Below are 8,490 nucleotides of genomic sequence, written 5' to 3'. Positions count from 1 at the left end.
CTCAGGACCACTGATCTGATATTAAAAGTCTAAACAGTAAAGGGTGAGTGGGGTCTGCAGAGATATTAACTGCCCTTTTTCTGACCCTAGACATTTACAATTGATGGATGGAGGGAAGGTCACTTGTGACGATCCTCTCTGCTGACCTAATTGTTTGTTGCAGTCTAGACCTTTCCTGTTCTGTGGATGAGCCAATCCACATAGCAATGGATATGCACAAGACAGTCTGAATAATGGCCATGTAGAAGATGACCAGCACCTCCTGGGGAAGGCTGTAGTCCTTGGGCTGCTGCAGGAAGTGCAGTCTCTGCTGGGCCTTCTTCAGGCAAAGTTCACAAATCATATACTGCACTTAAAGCTGCACTTTGTAACTCTTATACATTTTTTTCTTACATATTTGTTAAAACTGTCACTATGTCGTGACAGTGTGACATGAGACAAGATATTCTGTGAATAAAAATTTAGTTCCTCTACCATCTCCCAGTGCCAACTAGAAACAACCAATCAAAGCTATAGGAGGCAGGTCTTAGTGCAATCAACCTCACTCCTTTTTCTCCCCCATTGCTCTCTGTTGTGCTGCAGCTAGTATACCCTGTTGTGAATGCTCAGTTTAGTTGGCATTCGCAACCTCTGATGATGGCAAACAAACTGTTTTCCTGCAATGATAAGCTGTTTCTCCACCATTACCACATTTAGCAGCAAGTACATGGGTTTGATTGGCAGCGCCAAGACCCTCCTGCTAGCTCTGATTGTTTGTTTTTGGTCAGAAGCAATGCATTTCTTCAGACGGTAACACATTCTTTACGAATGTTATAATGCTGCTTTATTGAGCCAAGTTTGTGTTTTTAGCAGGTGAAGCTCCGGAGTCACCATTCTCTTGACCTGCCTTCACGTTCGCGTATTGCAAGAATGGACTTGCTGCTTTCTTGTCACACTTTCCTGTAGCTATTCTCTGCATCAGGACGAATTGAGATCTATATCTTTATGCAGCCTCCCAATCAGATGACTCTGCAGTTGTGGTGTATCTCGGTGATGGACAACATTCTGGGTGAACCGGTTTCTGACGTGACATAGAAAAAAATAGCCTCATATTGATTGTGAACAAGACAAAGGAGGCTATTAAAGCCTTTTGGAGAGAGGTGTAATAAACCAAACCCTATTTCCATAGGAGAGCCAGTGGAAGACTGCAAATACCTCACCTGGACAACAGACTGAGGATGTTTACAACAAGGCATTGAGCAGACTCCGCTTCCAGTGGAAGATTAGGCCATTCAACTTTTTCAGCAAGATCCTGCACATCTTGTACAAGTCCGAAAGTGTAATTTGCTTTGCAGCCATCTGTTGTGGCAGCACTATCAACGCTGGTGACAAAAAGAAACCGAATAAGCTTAAGGTGACCCACTCTGAGCTTCCCTTGTTTACAGTGGAGCATAAACATTTTTTAAAATGCACTATAATGAGAAAGATATATACAAATATCTTTAAAAACATGTGTACAATTATTTATTCTTTGGTTGATCAATAGAAATAAGTGCATCTGTATGGTTTACTATACCATCATAAAAAAATGAAGTGCAAATTATTCAACATTTATAAACTCTGTAAAAATGCCACCTGTACCTATCCATTAATTTCATTAATGTTTTATTTGACAAGAACTGTGCAATGGAAAGACATTGTGCCTGGTTTTTCACTTTTTGCACAAATAAATATTTTAAAGTGTGGCTCACATATTTATTAGGATCTCCTGAGTGTTTGTAGAACCACCTTTTATTACTATTTTTTGTGTGGGGAGTAAAGGTTGTGTGAAATAGCTCAAGCTGAATCCTTCTGACTGCAGGGGATTTTTTTTTGCAAGCTTTGACAAATTTTCAAAGATTGCTTGTGTTTATCACCCTCAATTTTTCTATCAAGCCTGACCAGCTTACTTGACACTGGTAGAGAAAACAATACCAACAACATGACACTAAAGTGTCTGTCACACAGTTCTAATCTCAATCCCATAAAAGAATTGTGGACAGAGTTGAGAAGGTGTATATGAGTAGAGAATTTTAAAACCTAACTCAGCTAAAGAAAGTCTGGGAGGTATGGAACCAACAACTGAGAAGTTTGTAAAAGGTTGGCCAAAACAGAAACAGTGTTGGCAATACTAATTCACCTAAAACAGGATGAATTTAGTCCGATTTTTTAGTCAGAAAGTAAGAAAAAATATTGTCTCTTTATAAAATGTATGTAAACATCTGGTTTCAAGTGTTACACTAATAGCAAACTTTCTCTTCTAGTTTTGTCATTGCACGTGATGTATGCAGCAAAAATAATTAGGCTAACATTAGACATACAATTGCTTGCAAACACTTGGCATACGACTTCACCATTTCTAAACAGTAGAGTTTAAAACCCTTTTTTTTCTCTGAGAGAATAGCTGAAGACAGGGGTCTGCAACCTGTGGCTCCAGAGCTGCAGGAAGCTCTTTGGCTCCTCCACTGTGGTTCTTACAAAAACAAATACTTTTTTTTCCCCCCACAAAGGCAATAAATAATGGTTTTAATAGTTCTTCTGTATGTGTTTATGCACTACAGAGTATCAACAACAAAAAGGAACCAGTAGAACAATGCATTTAAAAGTAATCAGATTTTTTTTAATAGGCTACCTATCATTCTTCACTTTCCATGATTATGGAAATGTCTCACTCAGCTGCTATTATTCTGCAGAATTAAGAGTTATGCGACCTGAAATCAAAAAATAGAAATACATTTTGCTTTAATTTTCTTGTATTTCTAAATATCTATTAAATCAACCTTTTTACTGAAACCTTAGATACCTTTTATTTGGTAGCAGTTGGAGTGAATGTGCCTTTTTTCAAATTGAAAGTGTTGCTGACCCTTTGCCTAAAGGAAGCCAGTTGAGGGAGACAAACTCTGCATGCAGGTCACTAACAGGCACAGTTCAGAAGGTGGAAATGCTGAAAATGCTCTTTAAACTTAACTCAGTCATCAAGAACACCTGACACCTGCTTCTTGCTTTGTACATTTTACAAAGAAGCACCTTCCACCACATATCCATCTTGGAAGGTATAGGGCAGGTGCTACATGAGCTAATTTCTGCAAGCAGCCATTATGCTCCCCAAAAAAATAACATTATCTGAATATTCTGTCTATTCACTATTTATAATTTTTGTTCTTTTATTTTATATACATAGTAGTATTTTGATATTTGTGTAATTTCTCTTTTGTTCTGAACATCTTTGCTAATGCTATTGCAACTGAAAAATTCCCCCCAGGTTAATCAAATCAAATTGAATCTAAAAGTAGAAAACCGGTAGCTAAACTGGCTAAAGAAGATAAAAGTCTCAATGGATGAATAGGCTAGGTGATGAAGTTGACCAAATAATTCAAAACAAATCTGGTATAAAAGTGGGCAATATTATTTATGAGCACACAGAGTACTGTGAGTGAGCGGCAAATAAAATAGAAGTAAATAAAACCCCTGAAGTGGTCAATTTGATATTTTATAGTGTGTGGACATGTAAAGAAAGCGTTGATGGAAGCAAGTTTGTGCAAGAAAAGGAATCTGCAGAAGCCAAGCTGAATGCAGGATTCGGATGTTTAGTACTAAACTTCCTGGCAGAAGGGACATATTGGCTGAGTAAGCTGAAGCTCCAGAGGGGGGAAAAAAAACAAATCTCTCCATGAGCCACCATCTTCACTTTTAAAGGAAAAACTTTGTCAGTTTTTCCAAGGCTATATTTGCTTCTATTCATAAAGCTAGAAGTGTACATGTTGAATGATGAGAAGAGGTGAAATCTTTTGTTAGCATCAATCAAACAGAGTGAAAGGCCTTTCAGTTCGGAAGCTTATGAGTCCTATAAGAAAGGTATTCAGGATGGAAAGAAAAAAAAAAAAAGGTTTGAAGTATGCAATCAGCAACTGCATCAGAAGATATATGAAAACATCTTGAAAATAGTTGGAGAGGTATTTGCTTCACAATTTTTAGGTAGGATCATGTTCAACTGTGTAAAACGTTCTTTTCATTCTCTGCCTCTTACAGAATGCTAAATTTAACATTATTAAAACAGTGTTGCCTTAGTAACAGTGGTGGAGTAACACTCCTTTAGCCCTGCCTGAAGCAAGACACCCCCCCCAACATGATGCTGTTCTCGCTGTCCTTCACAGCTGAAATAGTGTTCTCAAACTTGCAAACTTCCCCTTTTTCCTCCAATTTCTTTCAGCAGATGTTTCGTCAGGCCGCATGTATTCAAAGATTAAAGTGATTGTCTGACTGACCGAAAGCAGAAAATGGTAACCCTGACTTAATGTTGAAAAGTGAGAATAAAGATTCCACAGCGTAATAAATATTTCACTATATGCTTTAGTCTATTGCCGTATGTTATAAACAGAAGTGATTTTGTGTGGTTTCTGTGAACATCTAGATAGTGACAAAGACAAATGCCGTAGAATATTCAGTTATTTGACTCAATGTTTGATTTTCTTCAACATAATAAAAGTGCGGGCCTATAAAAGAGGAGACACTAAGGATGTTAACATTTCAAAAGCAACCGTTCTTGATATTGCTCTAGCAGATTATTTCTGGGTAGACTTTGATCTGCCTGTAACACCAAAAATTAATATTAGATCTAAGACTTCTAAAAAAGACACATGAGAACATTGGAGAAATTTTTTTTTAGAATACCATCTTATCTAGATCTCAGACAGATTCACATAGTCTATTCTAATTTCATTTAATAACATAATCTACAATTTTAATAAGATTAATTTCATTAAGATTAAAATGAATTAAACTGATGTGGGGAGACATGCATTCTGCTCAAGGAAGAGACTGATTAGAACTAAGCTGAAACATCACACCTAATTAAAAAAATGTACATCTTTTCAATTACAAGGTTTTGTATCACGAAATCCGCACTATTGAGTACTTCAGCCTGGATGTTTGTTAAATTTAGATATAAGCTTAACTGAAAATTATTATTGTGCTTATTGGTACAAAACATGTAAACGTTAAAGTCCTGCTGCTTCCTCTTAGACAAATCCCATACTTTACATACTGCTAAGAGAAAAGTTTGAGACACAAGAAACTTAGGGAATAAATTAAAATCAGGAAGCACTTTTTTTTTTTTTTTTACTTTTAAAAGCAAAAGCAGCGACACTTCTTGATTTTTTGAGCATCCCAACTTTGAAAGCAGCCATATTTTATACATCCATCCCCAAAAAAGCAGAGGTTGATACATAAGCCAAAAGTACAGTTCACAAAAAACAAAAATGTCCAGGTAGAGAAAAGTAAAAGTAGAGAAATAATCTCTACCTGGAGAGAGATAATTTCTGAAATACATCAACAGTTTTGTTTTATCTTTTTAATACACCATTCTGTCACTCACTGAACTATTTAAAATACTTGTATGTTTACTACATGCCTCATGTCCTCTGAAGTAGATTAAAAGAGTTGCTTCTGGGACCAGTATAGGACAGATGTCTTACGATGTTATTTTTGTTGATTGGTAGTCCTGTGTTACTTCAATGACTCCAAGTTCAACACAACATTTACTTAAAAATCATTGCTCACATTTGAAAACAAGGATCTCTGGCAATTACTACATGTGCTTTCAACACAAAAAAAACCAAGATTCTGTAATTTGTAGTGTCTATAAATGTAGTGTTTTCTCGCTACAAGAAGTAGTGTTTCTTCGCAACAGAGCTAACTTGCAGTGATCTTATTAAAATGTGTTGGACATTGTTGAAATGTGGCTCGTGCCGAGCATGACCTATTTTTGAGTAGGTCAGCAAATAATTATTAGATTTTTTTGTGTGGTATTCATTTAATTTTTCTACTACATTAAAAAAATATATTGTCATCAGACACAGCTAATGTAATGTACATTAACCAGACAGGATGCAAAAAAAACAGTGAATTTTACAGGCATCTTCTCAATATATATATAATTTTTCTCATTTTTTTATGTATGCATATTGTGAGACATACCAACATGTATGTCATGAATGCACACACACTCATATTAGTATGCATTGAAAATTTTAATGCAAAAAAAGATTTGCCTTAAGTTATTTTAATTTTCTAAAAGCTTATAAGAAAGCCACCCTATTACCTCGACCCACCACCAGCCACCGCTCCTTCCTCCCCTTATAACCACTAAAAAGAAAAAAACTACAGAAAAACTACATTTGATATTTTGTTAATAATAATAATCTTCAAGTAGGAGCCCTTGAACTGTTTTACCTTTCAGTATATGGTGGCATCGTCCTTTCCTGTTGCCTGTTCAATGCATTATCTAATTAAATATTGAGGTTTTCTAGACCAACACAAACTAATTCTCAAGGTGGGGAAGCTAAAATAACACAAGGCTGCATGCCAGGGAAAGTATCAAAATGGTACTCATTTTCTGTCATTTTCAACAGCATTAGAACTAAACTTTAGTTTGGCTGTTTGTGCTCTGGCTTACTACAAATTGTGTTTCTTTGATCTCACACAGTGAATGCAAATTACCTTTAATGCTCCATCATGAAAGTATCCTACTTTAGGTTCTATGATTGTCTGGAAAAGCATAGGGAAATTCTCACTTTGCCTTGAAGTTTTAAAACAGCAGCCATTGTGACAATGGTTGAGTTTTGCTATGATGTGTCTAGTAACAGTAAAAGTAAACTCAAACTTTGTTTCGTGGAGACTAAAGGTTTGTTTAGCTCAAGAAAAACACTTCTGAAATATTGTTATATATAATATTAAATTATAAATTGCAATCTCTGAATCATTTAAGCATCTTCAGAAGGTTGTTTGTTGCCTTTGCTTGTATGTGATGTTTTGGGATCAAAGGTCTGGGGAGTTTACAAGCATTCAAGACAGAAGCTTCCAGTAAAAATGAATGCAAAATCTTACCCAGACTCTTCATTAAAAATGATTTTTTTTGTTGGACAAGCTAGTCAGTTAAAATTACATTATTTAACACCTTTTGTGGTTTGAACAAAATCCTTGATAGCTAGTTGACATGAATTGTGACAGAAAGTTTTAGACAGATAAAGCCCTACATATTTAATAGAGATCAAAGCATATTGAAAGACTCTGCATATAAGAACTTTGAAAATTGTGACACTGCAGAATAAATGTCAAGATTTGCTTATTTTTTCAGCAATTTTCTTTCAATTCTGACTGTACTTCCTGTGGCTACACCATTTTAAATATACTGCTCAAGAAAATGTATAAATCCTGTAGATGAAATAACGTTGGATGAGTTAGTCCGTGTGCTCTTGGGGTAATTTTGGTCGGACTAAGATTTAAATTAATTTGATGTGCTTTCAAGTGTGCACGAAATAGAAAATCTGATAGGGCAAACAATTTTTCACACCCCTATATATGTTTACTTGTAGGTAATGCAGGTAACTGTGATCGATGTTTAATGCAATGTGCGAATGATCGTTGCTCTGATCAGATAAAAACCCCTGGTCATTCCAGGTCTTACAAAAGGAAGTAAGTAGACAAGCTGTATGTATGTATTGCATACGCGCTTTTAAATCCAAAGTATTATTTAACAATCAAGCTGCACAGGTTGTATGCTGAAAGTATGATGCTTTCTGGATATCAGCAAAGACACGGTTCTGTTTGTTCCATAAAAAATGTCATCTGTGCAGCAAAATCTCAACGTTCAAGCAGACCTACTTCATATAACTACACTGTAGCAGAGATATGGAAATTACAGAGAATACACAGGACTGACAAAATTCGGGATGCACCGATCCATTTCTTTCACTTTCAATGCTGACACAGATATCAGAGGTCTAGGAGCATAACAGCTCGGATGCTTTCTGGATAGATATGTGATATTATTTTAATATAAATAATAATAATAATCATAATCAAAATAAAAATAAAAACGTAGTTCTGAAGGTGTGGGGCTTTTATTTTGATGTGGCAGCCCTTACAGAACGAGCACATTCTCACGATACTCAATCTAGAATTATTTTCAATATTGGGACCAACAATATCAGATTGTTATAACATGTTGCTAAATGTATACGTTAAAAATATAAACCTTAGTAGAACAATAATAAAACCCTTAATGATACCAATTAAAAAGTCCAGCAGATGTCCTGACAACAGTTAAACACACATGCACACACATAAATAAACTCTGGCTCCTAATACATCAAAGTAGTCTTTCCACTTTGATGCTCAATCCAGCCTTGATTTAGTAAAATCAATCACACAATTAGGTTTCCATCTTTATAGGGCAAAACTATCCTGGCACATGTTGACAGTCAGCTTCTCTCTATGGCATGCCTGAAATACCAAGATAGGCCATGTGGAAAAATAGAATATATATTTTTAAGGTATACAAACAAATAACTCCCTGGTATAAGTCATCAAATAATTAATTTTCCCCTTGAGAAGGATAAGAATTTAATCTGTCCATGCCATCTGCTGCACTATGCTGAGCCCATTTGCTTTCTTGAGATCTAAATTTCTGCG

The sequence above is a fragment of the Poecilia reticulata genome, chromosome 4 (genome assembly GCF_904066995.2).
Source record: "Poecilia reticulata chromosome 4, P_reticulata-male-v2, whole genome shotgun sequence".
Lineage (NCBI taxonomy): Eukaryota > Metazoa > Chordata > Actinopteri > Cyprinodontiformes > Poeciliidae > Poecilia > Poecilia reticulata.
The sequence above is the reverse complement of the archived record's forward strand: the minus strand, read 5'-3'. Positions refer to the sequence as shown.